The sequence below is a fragment of the Arvicanthis niloticus genome, unplaced genomic scaffold, assembly GCF_011762505.2.
Source record: "Arvicanthis niloticus isolate mArvNil1 unplaced genomic scaffold, mArvNil1.pat.X pat_scaffold_1254_arrow_ctg1, whole genome shotgun sequence".
Lineage (NCBI taxonomy): Eukaryota > Metazoa > Chordata > Mammalia > Rodentia > Muridae > Arvicanthis > Arvicanthis niloticus.
In genome coordinates, this window is record NW_023045251.1 from 1 (window position 1) to 17,500 (window position 17,500).

General features: G+C 42.0%; 2 long non-coding RNA genes across 2 annotated transcripts; both read left to right on the top strand.

Moving 5' to 3' along the window:
- Positions 1–814: 814 nt before the first annotated feature.
- Positions 815–4,123, top strand: LOC143433833 (uncharacterized). Its single transcript, XR_013070205.1, has 2 exons — positions 815–1,239; positions 3,109–4,123. It is a non-coding gene; the product is annotated as an uncharacterized LOC143433833 (long non-coding RNA).
- A 674-nt stretch (positions 4,124–4,797) lies between these two features.
- Positions 4,798–6,510, top strand: LOC143433884 (uncharacterized). The gene is made up of 2 exons (XR_013070206.1): positions 4,798–4,884; positions 5,010–6,510. It is a non-coding gene; the product is annotated as an uncharacterized LOC143433884 (long non-coding RNA).
- Positions 6,511–17,500: the final 10,990 nt, after the last annotated feature.

Here is a 17,500-nt window from a genome sequence, read left to right on the forward strand (position 1 = left end):
CCATGGAAGATTGATAGAATTTTTATTATAGTTTAATTATGTTTGAGAGATTTAATAACAGTTTTGTTTATAAAAGAGCTTAATAATTATTGATATAATTTTAGAAGTTTTTATAGGGTCCATCACTAAGATTTAAGAAGTCATTTATTGCCTATATAATATATTATAAGATAGTACATCTTTGTGGATCTACAGAGATCTGCTACAAAGGAGAAGTGCTATTACTTGGTTATATTAATATAATATAATAATATATAATATAATAAATATATCAATAATAAAAATAATTAACAATTATTGATATAATTTTAGAATTTTTATAGAGTTATTATTAAGGATTTAAAAGTTATTTATTTGCCTATATAGTATCACTATAAGACAGTACATTTTCGTAGATCTATAGAGATCTGCTAGAGTGATCTCTATAAAGGGAAATGCTATTGCTTGTGATAATTATTAATAATAATAATAAGAGAAAAATATATTAATAACAAAAAGTTTTCCTAAAATCACATCCATCATAGCCTTACTAATGGGACATACTTTGTTACAAATTATATAGTAATCTGAGGCAAACATTTTAAGATGATCGTTTGCTCATTGTTAGCTTGTCCCATTATGGCTTTTGATATTTTAGTTCTGCCGACCTCATTATTTCCTTGGTAAATGCTTTTTTTGAGGCTGTCCATAATACCAGCGTCTCCTTTAAACAGTTCTGTGCCCAGCTTAATATTAAACATGTTACTGGGTATTCCATATAACCCCCAAGGACAGGGCATTGTAGAAAGGGCATATCAGACCTTAAAAGAACATGCTCTTAAAATTACAACATTCAGGGGGCATTTTATACCCACAAAAGGGGAATCATAAAATTTTGTTAAATCATGCACTATTTGTTCTTAATTTTTTGACCCTTGATGAAAAAGGAAAGTCTGCAGCAGATAGGTTCTGGCATCCTACTACAGCAGACTCCTATGCCAAAGTCATGTGGAAAGATCCGTTGACATATAAGTGGAATGGTCCTGACCCAGTCCTTATCTGGGGGAAGGGACACGCGTGCATATATGATTCAAAGGAACAAAACGCCAGATGGCTACCAGAAAGACTAGTAAAATTGGCTAACTCTACCCCAGGGATACTCCCTGAGAATGGTTCTTAACTGTGCTTCCTTTCAGAAAGATGCATCCAGTCGCCTTATTTCTCCTACTCCTCCTGCTCATACTTCAGATTTATCCAACTGTGAGTATTAAATCCCAACACTCCCCCATATCAGATTTATAACTTTACTTGGGTCATAATAAATCAAGCAGGAGACATTGTTAATTCCAGCTCTTCACTTGGAACCCAGCCTTCATGGCCCTCTTTAGAGGTGGATCTTTGTACTCTTGCCCTGGGAGCCAGTGCAGATTGGGGGACCCCCTCTCATTATTGGCCCCAAAGTGTTGATGCACCTAACCCCAATTATGATGGCCACCTTATAGGATGTAATTCCTTTGATAGGAGAGTCTCCTTGGCCAATGATCCATCTGGCCTTTATGTATGCCCTGGACCTACTCACCGTAATCGCTCTCAAAATTATAAATGTGGCTATAGCTCTGATTATTATTGTGCATCTTGGGGCTGTGAAACCACAGGAGATGCATATTGGAGAACCCATTCTTTCCTGGATTATATCACTTTAAGGAGAAAGTTTCTACATACATATTTACAGGATAAACTAGGAATTAAGACCGCCCAACCACTTAAATCCTGGTGTGCATTCAAATGGTGTGTCCCTCTTCTTATATCCTTTATGGATGTAGGAAAGAGTAAAGACTGGACAGGCCAAGGGTATGAGTGGGGTCTACGTCTAAGAGAATGCTCGACCTTTTCACTCACCTGCTCAGACCCGGGACTCATTTTTAGAATTAAGCTCCTTAAGAGTATCCCTAATAAAAATGTTGCTGCTGTGGGCCCTAATCCTGCCCTACAGCACCCTCGGCCACCAGCCAAGCCCGTCACCAGGCCTGGAACTATTGCTCCAGCCATTTTATCTCTCCCCACCTCCCCCCAGGTTGCCTTATTCCAGCCCACTATACCTGCGGGTCCTCCTAATTCTGCTGACCTTATTATTTCTTGGCAAATGCCTCCCTTGAAGCTATTCATAATACCAGTGAATATCAATATCGAGAATGTTGGATTTGTTTTTCACCTACTCTCCCTTTTTATGAGGGAATAGCTATTTTTACCCCTCCCTTCTTTTCTGATAATAGCAATTTGTTATTATGGGCCACTTCACCTGAAGGAGGTCTCACTCTTGGTTCCATTTTGGGCATGGGCCTTTGCCTTTTGGGGGCCCTCTATGCTTCCCCCCCCCAAGATTTGGTCCCTATTTGCAATCAGATATTGATTTTAAATAATACCTTTTTATATACCATTGCATCCAATGGTACATATTTTGCCTGTGCCACTGGATTGACATTATATATTTCCAATTTTGAATTTTTAAGGACCAGAGATTATTGTGTAGTTGTTACCATTCTTCCTCATTTTCTTATTCATGACTCAGAGTCTTTTCTTAATATTCTAGATCAAGGTCCTTCTCTTAGGATCAAACGAGAGCCTCTGACAGCCCTTACGTTGTCTGTCATATTAGGAATCAGCGCTGTTGGTGCAGGAACAGGCATTGCTTCTCTAGTCACCTCCAATAATCATTATGCCCATCTTCAGTCTCTCATTGATAAAGATTTAAATAATTTGAGAGAAGGAATACAAGACCTTAAGGACTCTGTGGCTTCTCTTTCTGAGGTGGTGTTACAGAACAGGAGAGGACTTGACCTTGTCTTCCTTAAGGAAGGGGGTCTCTGCGTAGCCCTCAGAGAAGAATGTTGCTTTTACTCTGATAAGACAGGCCTTGTCCAAAATAGCCTGGACAAGGTCAAAAAGAGTTTGGAGGAAAGAAAAAGAGCCAGAGAACAACAAGAGTCATGGTATCAAAATTGGTTCTCTACTTCACCTTGGCTTACTACCCTATTGCCTAGTTTACTAGGACCTTTTGTTGGTATTTTATTGCTTTTGTCTTTTGGCCCTTGGGCCTTTAACCGTCTCACAAGTTTTGTTAAGAACCAGATTGATGCTGCCATCAAGAAGCCGGTTGAAGTTCATTACCATCAACTGAAGATTGAGGGAGATCCAGAAGTGACTCTGCCGGAGACAGGCTCAGCTGCCAGCCCCCTGCCTCCCCCTATGGCCGACCCCTAGACTTCCACACCCTCAAGAAAAGTTCCTGGCATACCTGGCTCTGCCCTCGTTTCTCTCGCTAGGGAGCCTGGCCTCTTGATCATCCCAACAAAAATTGGCTTTTTTCTAAACTAAGGCCTGCCTTTGATGTGGTCCTCTAATATCGGGGAGTCTTCCATTATGACAATATTCACCCCAAATGACAAATGGCTGATAACCTAGACATTCACACAGGGATTAGGATGGCTGTGAGTTAGCCCAATGACGGGATTATTGTAGGTCCACTTCCCAGGGGCCCACCCAATGCAGCCGGAAAGGAGTGCGTGGTGCTGGGAGTGGGTGCAGCCTACATAGCCTAAGACAGGGTCCTCACCCTCCTTTCACCCACCTCGGGGTCCCTTGATGTTGCCCATTGTCGATAGCCTAAAGCCTTTGACCATCAACGTGACTCGTCTCACATTAATGTCTTGGGGTTATGAACTCGTCTAAGACCCCCCCACAATTTGACCTCCAAATTCTAAACTCATGTAGTTGGGATTGATGACAGGATGCCCTCTCCATCTAAACAGAGAAGAGGGAGATGTCAGAAGCCAGGACCCTTGCCTCTTACCCTCACCCCTACTTCTCCCCACCTGCACAATGTCTCCTGCAGCTTCATCTCCCTAGCAACCACAAGGTTCTGTTTGATAGTTACAAATAGATTTTTAGATGTAAAGCAGTGTACCGTATCTTTTGAAGTAGGCAGTTGGACCGCCATTGTTTTAGGGCACAGGCCGAGAAGATTCTGTACTTTCCCATCACCTGGATCCAACTTTCCCATCACCTGGATCCCTCTTACCCCTCCCTTTGAAAAATGTATAATAAATAAGCACTTGGTGCCCAAATATATGACTCTTGACAAGCATTTGCTTCCTTGAGTCCATTCTCTCTCTCGCCCGTTCTTCCAGATTGCAATCCTCCTCGTCCCTCACGAATAACCTAGGGCCCGCAGGTCGGGTCATAGGCCCAAACTAATAAAATAACAGGGCCCTGTGATTCCTTTTCCTAACCTAAATAGTTAAAAATGCCTGTCAGCAGGTTTGGGCCCAATTAATTAGTTACAGAAAATATAGAGTTATAGGACCAAGGACAAGGGCCTGTTGAGCCTCCCAAGGACTTGGCCAGACACATAGATAAAAAATATACAAAGACATCCTTAGAAGAACAGAGATATGTCCAAATGAGTAATGGGCCATCTGGTGTTCCTCCAGACCCTTTCCCCCTCCCCTTGAGGTCTTCTCAAGGTCCAAGAAACTGCAATTAACTAGATACTATGTTAACTTAGACTGGTACAATCTGCTGATGTAAAACAACCAATCGTGTATATCCACATAAAAATCTCCCAATTCCCCCACCCCCTTGACTATATAAGTCCTAATTCTTAGAGCCTCGAGGTCAGTCCCTCTATCCCCTATGTGAGATATGGAGATATGGACTGGCCCAGAGCTCTGATATTACACTGCCTCATGTGTTTACATCAAGTTGGTCTCTCGTGAGTTTTTTGGGTGGGCGCCTTCCTGAGACTTGAGTGAGATCCCCCTTTGAGTCCTTTCATTTTGGTTCCCTGACCGGGAAGCTTGTCCAGGATTTGTGGGACCACCCAGAACTCACGAAGACCCCTTGGAGGTGGGTTTATGTCTGTGTGTGTGTGTGTCTTGGTGTCTGAGTGTGCAGCTGCTGAATCTGTGTCTTGTTGTCTGAGTGCAGTACTACTGATTTTGTTTTCTGTGTTCTGATTTCTGGTTTTCTAGCAGGTGCACTTCGAGCCTGAGGAGTCTCAGCGCTAGCGGATGGTGTCCCCGCAAGCTGCACATCTGGTTTTCTGACTGGTGCGCTTCCAGACTGAGGAGTCTCAGCGCAGGCGGATGGTGTTCCCGCAAGCTGCAAATCTGGGAGACGTCCCAGAAGACAAGGAGGGTCGGGATTGCATCCTGACTGCCCATTCTCTGAATGAAGGAGACGGGGTTCTCCTACTATAGGGGAAGGTACGAGGACCTACCCCATCGGAACTGGCGTTTGGTTGGCTGTTAAGTCCAGACGCGGATGAGTGTGTTTAAATGTAATAGGGTCCTGTGTCTTTAAATTTGTTTCTGTGTTTCTTCCGTCGCCGTTAGACTACATCCAAGATGGTGGCCAGCCTGGGAACTACATTTCCCAGCAGGCCGTGCGGCTCTAAAAACGTTTTTCTGACAGTCTTTTTATGTCCTGACTGTACAATTTAGTCTCTGTGCTGCCCGTGGCAGTGGTGAGCTGTCTGTGTTGTTTGTTCTCTGTGTTCTTAGACTCTGACTGACGTTTTTTGTTGTTGTTTTTGTTTGGACTAAAACTACTGTGTAAAACATCCTGAGTTAAAAAGAGATAACATGACCACCCACCGGCAGAAAAAGAGATAGAGCCGCCAGTGAGTGCTGCTACAGAGCAGTGAGGCAGGCAGGTCCTGTACAGAGGAGGCAGCATGCGACAACTCCCTAACTGGGTGTGTGTGGCTGTGCAGGGGACCCCAAGGTTGCTGCTGTAACAAATTGGCAGCTTTCCACCTGCTGCCTACGAAGATAGGTAGAGCCCAGGTCCAGAGAACATCCTCCCTACAATTTAAGCCTCATATGTAAACACTTTTCAACTTTTCATCTTGGTCAGAGAGGTTGATGGAGAAAGAATCTATGCCCTCCTGAATAACAACACTTAACATTCTCTTTGCATAAAACATCAATAAATCCAACATTACAGTCACCTACTTTTTTTTTTACCACTAACTAGTTAAACAATCTACTAAAATATTCCCTTCATCATCTGACCTAAAATGGCTCCTAAACCGTGTCATGCTAGCCACTCAAGCAAACACACACACAGTATAACACATTCGCCATACAAATGCATCCCCCAAGAAGTTCATTAAAAGAACACATCGTAAGGGGCTGATTATTGTTGTAACAAATTTAATACATGAGGCTAAAATATAATACAGCAAGGGGGTATTACTGCAGCCCCATGCCAAGATGTGCTCTTGAGAAATTACTACATGAGAGAGGTCAGGTATAAGGGTGTTTATTGGGAGAAGGGAGAGGGGTGAGGCCTGCAGACTGGGTAAAGGCAGACAGACAAGAGAAGGGAGTGGGGGCAGAGGACAAAAACACTGGCATTCGTAAGGCAACACTGTGCCATACAACACCATGATTACTAAATGCTGTCATGTCTCAAGCTTCAGGCTTAGGGACTAACTAGTAAGCCAGTTAAGTCATTGTTAGATCCAAAGAGGCACAAAGTCAAATTTTTCTAGCTACAAGTTAGGCTATCACTGCATTATCATTCATAAATACAATATTCACATATAGCTTTCTATAATTATCTAAGTTTATATCAAAGTTTATTATATGAAGCCTTACATACACTATCAAAGTCAAATTGGCTTTGGTAAGGTTTATGAGAATCTTTAAAACATATTTTATCAACACACATGACTCTTAATTTTTTAAATGACCTTTGATTTGGTTTCTCTTTCCAACATTTGTATTAATGACATCATATATATATGAAAGATAGGTAAAGATACACAGACATTTTCAGCTAAGTCACAGGAGTGAGAAAGACAATTTATATGTTTTAGGTGGCATATGTAAAAGGCCTTGAGAATAAATTACTAATTCTGCAGACAGAAGAGTTTGCTTCTAAACTTGCTCTAGGCATGTGCAAGGGTGTTCAGTGGTGTCCTCATTATGAAGCCCAGAATTTCCATGCTTCTCTTAAATTCTCCTTAAGTAGCTTATTTGCCAGCCCTAAAGACTTCATCCCTTAAAAGTCAAAGGAATTCCTATTACAAAATTACTGGTTCAAAATTCCGAATCTATACACCTCCTTTTAAAAGCAAATGACTTGAGAATTCTGTTAATGCGTATGTCACAGTCATTAAATGTAACTATATGCAGTCAAATGAATGAGAATGTCCCCACAGACTCAGATATTTGGACACTTGTCATCTGGTGGTGCTATTTGGAAGGGATTAACAGGTATGGCCTTGCTGGAGGAAGTAAGTCCCAGGAGGTGAGCTTTGAGAGGTTGAAGACTGTTGTCATATCCAGTCTGTATGCAGCTTAGAACACACAACACCAGACCAAACAGTTCCAAGGGGGAGGGTTTATTCAGGAGATAGGGCAAACACGGGGTGTGGGGGAAGAGAAATAGAAGAAGATGGAAGAAGAGAGCGAGGTCAGGGGGTTCCACCTGTTTTATATGGATGGTGACATATCCTCTCCCAGGTAAAGGTGAGGTAGCCAGGTGGATTCTGGGAATGTATGGCAGTTGCCTTAGCAACAATGTGGGGGTTGCCTAGATGTGATGCCACTGGGTTCCGGAGCCTGATACCAACAACCTCACATTAGTTAATCTGTGAAGTGGACTGAAGTAACCCTGGCAAGAAGCAACTGGCTAGAGCAACTGTATTCCACTATGACAACACTTTTGTTTACTCTACAGTCAATTTACAAATACAACTGTGACACACACACACAAAAAAAAAACTATACAAATAAGAGCCACCTAAGAACAAAATTAGTGGGTAGAGAACTTTAGCCTTTTCAATAACCGTGCTATGTTCAAGGAGATAAAGCAAAGGATAAAAGTTAACTTATAAGTCTTTAGCCTTAAAACAAATTACAAATCTGTTTTAAGTTCAAGCCAACAGAGGCTAGCTAGCAATGCAACCAGAGCCTATCTCAAACACACCAATAACCAAAATAAGTAAGTGCAAGTGCCTCTGAGTGATGTTTAATCAATCCAATTACTGTAATCATATCCAGATGTAAAGTGCTACCTTACCTTCACTTAGAGTTACAAGAAAAATTTGTTAGCTAAAACAAATATACAATGAGTTAATTGGTGTGCACATTTAGTCATATGACATAACTCATGTGACACAAATTCAGAGAAAGCAATCTGTGGCTACTCAAGGATAAGGTGAGATAAGCTTGGTTTAAGACCACTCCTATCTCTCTTCTCAGGACCTTTTCCCTTACTTTTTTTTTTTTTTTTTTTTCGAGACAGGGTTTCTCTGTGTAGCCCTGGCTGTCCTGGAACTCACTCTGTAGACCAGGCTGGCCTTGAACTCAGAAATCCACCTGCCTCTGCCTCCCAAGTGCTGGGATTAAAGGCATGCGCCACCACCGCCCAGCCTTTTCCCTTACCTTAACCATCAGTTTTCTACTTAGTTACTTACAACTGAGGACATTAAGTACAGTGGAATCCAGGTTCATCTGTATTTAAAGGAGTTTCTCCAGAAGAAATACAATGGGACATTCTTTTAAATGAAGAGAGCTAGTGAAACTGGGATATCATATGCAAAGAAAGGTGGACCATTAGCTTACACTATATATAAATAGTAATTCAAAATTGATTTTTAAATGGACTTAAACATAAAACCAAAACTATTGAGCTCTAGAAAGAAAAAATAGGTGACTATTTGGCAGTGGACTTGGCAATATTTCTTGGATATGGTATGAAAAGCACAAGAACAAAAAAAAAATAGATAAACTAGAAAATATTCAGATTTAATACTGTGGAAGCAGAAGGGGTCCATGACAGATATCAACTGGAACAAAGGAGTAGGAGCTGGAGGGAGGCATGAACAAATGATAGATATGCATGAAAATTCTGTGATAAATCCCATGAGTTTGTATGCTAACTAAAACTCATAATTAAACTTCTGGGGAGAAAAAATAAAATACTGGAGCTGAAGAGATGATTCAGCACTTAAGAACATTTGCTTCTCTTGCACAGGACCAAAGCTTAGTATCCAGCACCCACAAGGAAGCTTGGAACCCTCTGTAACTCCAGTTTCAGGACATCCATCATTTTCTGCCCTCTACATGCATGCTGTAAATATACATTTATGTAGACAAATACTCATATGCTGAATATCATAATTATCACTACTCAAATCACCCTGCTGGTGGCAACAGCACACAATCCTTGCCACCCACCAAAATGCTCTGGATTCACAAATGAAACACACACACACACACACACACACACACACACACACACAGCCTTCTATTTAATATACTTTAAACAGCACAATGTCTGGGTACACTGAACCAGTCCTTTGTTTCAGCTGGATCATGTCACAAAGCAGGCTCAGCAGGCAGTCTGTTCTTCTAGGTTCTGGTAGGAAGCTCCAAGTGTAAACAAAGAGGCTGACTTCACCTAGGTGTTAAGGTCCTGTGTGGCATGCAAGGTCTGTTCAGTCTGCTCAAGGCTGGGGAGGGCACAATGAAATATTATTTAGACTTAGGAAATTTAATAAGTGCAACAACATAATTATGAAAATTTGCTAAGAAAAAGCGCCAGATACTTCAAGTACTAAAGAGAGACTGAAAATTGGACACTGTGTTTTGGGACTGGGAGTAGTAACAGAAGCATCTTAGGTCAAGATGAAAGGGATCTACTGATGAATGGTGGTAATGTCTGTTGCACACTATAGTCATGTTACTGAACATACCATGTAAAAAATGGTTTGGACCAGAGATGAATGAGAAGCCAAGAGCACTAGCTTCTCTTTCAGAGGACTGTGGTGGGCTCTGTTGCCAGCACCCACATGGCGATTTGCAACTCCAATACCAGAAGTACCCAATGCTGTCTTCTAGCATCTGTGGTTACCAAGCACGAATGTGGTCCAGGGACATACAAGCAAGCAAAACACCTTTACACATAAAACTTAAAAAAAAAAAATCAAAGTGTGTTCATTTTTGCATTTTAAGCACTTTATTGCTTTACCACAGTTTTAAATACTGTATTCAATGGCTGAAAATGAAAAGCATGAATCAGAGACTGGCCAATAAGAGACTAGGGAGCACAAAGCTAGGCAAAGTCATCCTTTCCATGAAATGTATGCAATAGGGCCTATTACTTTTTTTTTTCCTTGGGATCAGGGACAATAAGAGACAAAACATAAAAGCAGTTTACAAAGATCATATTCAACACCTAGAAATGGTTAAATAAATGGAGCACAAATCCACAGGCCTAAGAGAATTTTGAGACTGCCTGGACTGTTATTTTGCCCATAAAAGGTAAATGTAAACATAATGTTTTTGTACACTGTGTAGTGTTTACCCTTGGGTTACTCAAATGCTGATTTCTCTGCCTTCCCATCTTGTTTCAGTCTAGATGGCAGGACTGTAATGTTTTATACCAAGAATCTCCTGTCCCAGGTTTGTGTAAACAATTCTTGATGTGTTTATAAAAAGATAAGGAGATAAAGAGAGTATGTTCTGTGAAGGTGTAAAGAGGTAGGGGGAAGAGGATGTCTCAGCGGGCCCATTCGGAGACATCTCTTCCCCTGAGGGACCAGCCACACACTGTACCACTATAGTACAAAACAGAGTTTATTCAGGGCATTGTACCACTATAGTACAGAACAGAGTTTATTCAGGGCATGGGGAGGGGAGCCAGGAGTGTAGTAGAGGCAGAGAGAGAGAGAGAGAGAGAGAGAGAGAGAGAGAGAGAGAGAGAGGATTAGAGGCCAGCTATGAGCACGTGGGAGAGGGGGGACAGAAAAGGAAAGGGGTGAGGAGACAGAGAGAGCAAGAGGCAAGAGATCAAGAGAGAGAGGAGGGGGGACAAGCAGCCCCTTTTATGGTGGGCCAGGCCTACCTGGCTGTTGCCAGGTAACTGTGGGGAGGAGCATGCCTGGCTGTTGCCAGGTAACTGTGGAGGTGGAGTTTAGACAGAATACTAACAACCCCAACACAGAAATTACATTAACTGTTTTACAAATGGGTGCTTTCCACCAAGAAATTTAGCATCTGTCTGTAGTAGACACATTAGTAGTCATATTTTTAATAGAACTAAGAAAGAAAATAGGCCCTAAATACAAGGTCCACCTAGACTAATTCCAACTATTCCATGTGCCTGAAAAGTAAAGACACAAAGACAGAGAGTCAGCTTGGTCCTGTCACTGATCTTAAAAATCAGTCAGCTAAGTCTAAGTCTGATTTCATTAAAGGACAGAGTTAAACCTGACCAAGTCTACAGTCTACTATCATTCTATACATTCATTTATCTAAACAAAACAACAATAGAAAATCCTTCACTAGCTCTTCTATTTACAGTATTGAGTGATCTTTAAGAAAACCAAGGTTCATGTCCAGTACCTTTATGCAGATTTGTAACCACCTGTAACTGCAGTTCTATGGGATCAGATACCCACTTGTGACCTCCACAGGCACTAGTGACACATGTGCTACAGACAAACATGCAGGCAAAATACTCATACATATAAAATTAAAATAATTTTGAAACTCCCTTAACAGATTTATACAATTCTAATGTATACATAAAAATAAAAACAAAAAGCTTTTAAGACAATAAATGTATTATGAAACTTCTATGCTTTTCCAAAGAGAGAGAGAGAGAGAGAGAGAGAGAGAGAGAGAGAGAGAGAGAGAGAGAGAGAGAGAGAGAGAGAGAGAGAGAAGCACTGTCTGTCCAGGACACATGGCTGTTCATTAAAAACTTTATCGAAGGAGAGGTCTGGCTGTTGTGTTGGGATGGCGGCTCACATCAGGATATATCACACCAGGCCAAAGCAGTTTCCCATGGTAGAGGTTTTATTAGGGAAGAACAGAGACAAAGAGAAGACAGAGAAAAGACAAGGGTAAGAAGGTGGGGAAAGGTTTGCCTTTTATCTAGGCTGTGATGTAGGCAGTTCCCAGGCTGAGTGTGAGGACTGGGCTCCAAGAAGGTATGCAGGGTTATCATGGCAACAGATGTCACCTATGTGTGACATTCCTGAGTTTGGAGCCATTTTGCCACACTGGCCTTTGGAATTACTTAGAAAATATTCTACACATCCTTAGAATTTGCTATTACAAATTCTTTTGATGGGGACATGGGTGTGTCAAGTCATATTGCATTAATAATATGATCTGTGGCACTAACTTCAGGCCATGTATTTACAACCTCCTGAAGGCCTACAAAATAATGGTCAACCATGCTAGATGTCATTTTATCTAAAGCGTTCCAATCTAATAAATACTCTAAATAATAAAGCTTCCTGGAGTCCTGCATAAAACTGTCAAAACTCTACTCTGAAAGAATAAACAAAGTTTCCCTATAGAGCTCTTCTATGTGCCACATGAACGTATCTCTTCCCTTGGGTAATTTTCATCTGTGCGCTCTCACTATAATAAATCCAAGTATAGCTAGGCGGTGGTGGTGGTTTTTCTTCTGTGGTTTTTCTTCACTTTGCCATTGATGAAGATGTGCTGGCTACCAATACTGCTGAACTGTGTTTCCCTTATGAGTCTGTCTTTTCTTTAGGGTTTATTCATACCTATCATCTTTTGAAAGAAAGCTGCAGTTTTCCTGAGCCCAGCATGAAGCTTGTTTCCTAAAATCCCTCTTTAATGTTAATGGTGTTAGCATTCTGTCTAAAATTCTACCTCACAGTTATCTGGTGACAGCCAGGTATGCTCCTCCCCATAGTTACCTCTCTTTAAAGAGAAATGGAATATGTTCTATGGGTGTGTGGGAACATGTAGGGGAAGGGAATGCCTCAGCAGGCTCATGCCTCCTGCTAAGATATTTCTTCCCCGGAGGAAACATGCCTCATGCTGAGACAGCTCTTCCCCATGAAAAACCTGCCACAAGACAGTATAGTATAGAATATAGTTTATTCAGGACATAGAGAGGGGAGTTAAGAGGGTAGAAGAGGCAGAGAAAGGCAGAGAGAGGCAGAGAGTAGAGAAGTAGAGGCCGGCCATGAGCATGTAAAGAGAGAGGGGGGAAGGGAAGAGACCAAGAGGGCAAGAGAAAGAGAGAGCAAGAGAGCAAGAGATCAAAAGAGAGAGGAAGAACCAACCAGCCACCTTTACAGTAGGTCAGGCCTACCCGACTGTTGCAAGGTAACTATGGGTTGGAGCATATCTAGCTGTTTCCAGGTAACTATGAAGTGGAGTTTAAACAGAATGCTAAGATATTTCTTAGCCTGGGCATCCTTTCTTTTGTGGGTCAGATTGATACCTCCACTGCACCTTGAGTAATGGGCTATGGAAGCTATTCACCTTGATTACAGGAAGAAGAAGGCAAGTGCTGTGAGGAAAACTCATGCAAGGTCTGAAGTCAGGTCCTGGTAAGTGTAGGATCAGTGCTCTCAGAGAGAAATATCAGGCAGCTGAACAGCCAGAGCTGGAATGGTGGGTTCTCCCCGAGGGCTAGGTGGGGTGAGATTCCTTTTGAAGGATATGCACACATGCTACTGGAGTACAAAAAACTTCTAAGACCTTTGGAAAAGATCTCCCCCTGCACCAGAAGCACACTTTAACCTTGAGGAGTGGTAAGACTCACTGGCCAATCAAGGCTTCCAAGCAGACCTGCCAATCAGACAAGGAGGTGGATTCTTCCAGGTGCTATTCCGCAAGTTAACTGTTTTTGTGTAGTCTTAAGTGGCTCTCTGTGTCCTGCTCTGAGCTCTGCTGTAGAATGCTGTGTGGAGACCTCAGGGAAGCTCTGAAATTGAGTCATGGTGAGTACAGAATCACTGCCCACAATGGGTAGGGGCAGGCGGCTGAGCTGTGCAAGCTGGAGTGCTAGGTCCAATGTGGAGCTGGATGGGACGCATCAGCCAGATGTGACCACCTGGGAGGTCCCTGTTGATGCTTCTCACTAGTTAGATCAGGCAGTGACCTCTGAGTAATGTCACTATCGTGGCTGATTCTGAATCTGCCCAAAACATTTGGACATGTTGCTTTCTTGTAGAAACATGTATGATTTCTTTGACTCTGCAGCACATGTGTCCAAACACATGTGTCTTTTATAGAATACATTAAGAAGACAGGTATAAACCTAATAGATCTGCTTTCATACATTACTTGTTTACGTTTTGTTTAGTTTTTGTTAATTTTTTCCGTTATAGTTTTTTATATTGCTTTACTTTTTACGTTTAGTGTTTATTATGTGTTAAAGGGACTTTTTTTCCTCCAATCTTTTGGGTGATTTGGATGCTTCTTGTACATTAACAGGCATCTTCTTTGGTTTAGGAAAATTTTCCTTTATGATTTCATTGAAAATATTTTCTAGACCTTTGAGCTAATACTCTTTTTGTTTTGTTTTGGTTTTGGTTTCTCTGTGTAGCTCTGGCTGTCCTGGAACTCACTCTGTAAACCAGGCTGGCCTCTAACTCAGAAATCCGCCTGCCAAGTGCTGGGATTAAAGGTGTGCACCACCCCACCCGGCTACTCTTCTTTCTCTATTCCAGTAATCTGTAGTTTTTCCCTTCTCATATGTTGCAGAATTCCGGGTTGTTTATGGCCAGGAAACATTTAGAATCCACCTTTTTTGATAATGTATTCATTTTGTCATATTCATCTTTAATGTCTGAGATTCTCTCTTCCTGTTCCCTGGGTAAACCTTGCCTCTGTAATTATCAGTGTACAGGTTATTTCAATGCTCTGCTCTCAGGAATTTAGCAACTGCTTAAGTTATTCCCTGCTTCCATCACCTGCTGCTTTTGTCAGGTGTGCTTTATATACACGGACCACCAGCTACAGCAGCTCTCTCTGTTTCTTGTCTCTGTTTTCTGCACCTGCTCCCTCTCTACTCTCAGGTCTCTCTGCTCCCTGTCTGTCTACCTGTCTGCAGGTCCTTTTGTGTATCTCTATTCCTTCCCCCAAACAACCTCTTTTGTACCATATCTGTTGCATTTTTTTAATTTCTCAGAACCTGCTGTGATAGGATATCTTGGATTTCTTGTTGACATATTTTCCTGATTGTTATTTATTATATTCCAATGGTGGTGTCTAGTCCTCTGGATTTGAAGTGATTATTGATTTGGATACTGATTTTGGATTTGTCTTGTTTGGGTGGGAGTTTTGTTCCTGGGTTACTGTTTTATGTATGGATTTGCAGAGAGCTTTGGCTGAGTGCTGCCTCTTTTACTGGCCTGTTTATTTGTTATGTTCAAGAGGGAATGCTTGCCAATGTTGAAAGCTGGGAGAAGAGGTGGACAGGAAGAGATGTACTTAGTAATCTACAAGGAGACTTTGTCATTAGCGAGGTTAAGCTGCTTCTGTTGTTTATTCCAGTAAAATTGTGAAAATTGCATTCAGGATAAGAAATATTGTGGTAGATCTATAGAAAGTTTACCTTGTGTCCTTTCAGGCATGACATGTGGGTGAACACAAACTGTCTGCCCAAGTGGGGATTATGACACAGGAATGAGGCAGGAAAGGAAAAGCAAGTGGGGATGGTCTGCAATATCTTTAGGAGGCATGCACAGTTTTTGAGATTGCACTTGAGCAGACATCCTATGACAAAACTCACTTATCAACATCCAGTCAAGGTACAACAGCAGGGTTTAGCTACATATAGATAAATACAGTAAGTACAGTATTTGTTGTAAGTACAGTAAATACTCGGCACCCCTAGACTGTGTCTCTCAGTTTGGACCTGATGTGAGATTGACTGGGGACAATCCTTGTTAATGAGCTCATAGTACAGACCTTTGTGTATTTGCATTGCAATAGGTTCTTGTTGGTCTTTGGGGTCCCAGTGACTTGGGCACAACATCTTGGTGCATGGACTGGAACCCTGAAACCCTCAGGAATCCCAACTGAAGGCTGATGTGTCATTGTTGTTCTTAGTGTCAGAGTGGTTTATCTGTCAGATTTGTGTTTGTGTGCCTTGGGTTTTAAACTTTTCTTGATTATTTGCAAAGGGAGATGACTAAAGTGAGTTTGGAAGCACAGTATAGTGGATGCACTGGAGAGTTGAAGCCACAAAGGGCTTGGAAGATGTTTCAGAGCCTGGTGTAGGGGATGGTGTGTTCATGGTCTTAATTTCTGGGAAGGTTAGAGCAGACTTAGAACCCTGCTACAGGGCTCACAGCTCCCTTCCTATCTTCTTTTTCTCCTCTGTCCAAGTGGAGGAATCTGCTGGGTAGCCCTTGTGGCTGTCTATTTTGTGTGTGGGGCATTTTGTTATTCTCTCACTGAGGAAATGAGACAGACTCCATCCTAATGGATTTAGTTACTAGCCCCACACCTTCTTAACAACCTAGACCCATTGACTAGTCCATGACAGAGAACTCTTCGAGACAGCATCCAGGGCAGAATCAGGCTTTGCCTACCTTATTTTACAGGGTAGAAAGATGAAGACCTCATTTTCCACCTCCTGAACTACCCTTTGCCCAGTTCCTATGTGACTCTGTAGTTTTGAACTTGGAGCTGTCATAAGATGCAAGGTCATCATTCTTCATAGATTCTCACAAAAGTTAGCATATCTTCCTTGGACCAGAGGTCTTGTCTTTTGTTGGTGGCCATTTTCAGTTGTGTGTTACAATCTGCTTTTCCGTCCACCTTCCAGCTGTTTTAGCTCCTCTTCTGTAGCACTGTCCTGGGAAACCCAGGGTTAAAGAAACTCACCCCAGGTCAGCACAGCCTCTGAGCTCCCCATTCCAGTGTATCCTTCCCTGCTCTGAGCCAGGTGCCCTCCCTATTTTGTCCTTGCTCAGCCACAAGTCCAACTCCCTCTTGTGGTGGCAGGGGCTCCTGTAATTGATATTGGTTTTGTGTTGAAACAACTTCCTCATTTATTCTTGTGTCTGTGTCATAGTTGTCTTAAGTTCTCATCATTTCAGCCCCAATTGAGGGTGTGCCCTCATCAGAATGGCTGGTTGCTATGTCTGTGAGAGATAGTGTTAATGATTGATTAGGAAGGCTCTTCCACTGAGTGTTGCAATATCCCTAATCAAGTAGGCCAGTGGTGGATGAGAGAGCTAGCTGAAAATGAGACAGTGAGCAAGCAAGAGGGCAAGCCAGGAGACAGTGTTTGTCCATGTTTTTTTGCCTTCAGTTTCTAATCTAAGCTCCGATAATGATGGACTCTGATCTGACAGAATCATGGACAACAACCACTTATTACCTGAGATAGTCTTGCTTAGATGACTCAATCACAGTAGCAGAGTAGCAAGTTAGAAGAAGAAGAAGAAGAAGAAGAAGAAGAAGAAGAAGAAGAAGAGGAGGAGGAGGAGGAGGAGGAGGAGGAGGAGGAGGAGGAGGAGGAGGAGGAGGAGGAGGAGGAGGAGGAGGAGGAACAATGACATGGTATCAAAAGGTTGTTTTTCTGTTGTACAGAATCTATGTTGTAGATTATATTCTTGTGGACAGGACAGATTTTGGGTAGAAAGGTTTTTGATTCGTTGGTGTCTTTAACTCTCCACTGAGGGTCTTGCCTGACTGCAGGATGTGTCTAAATT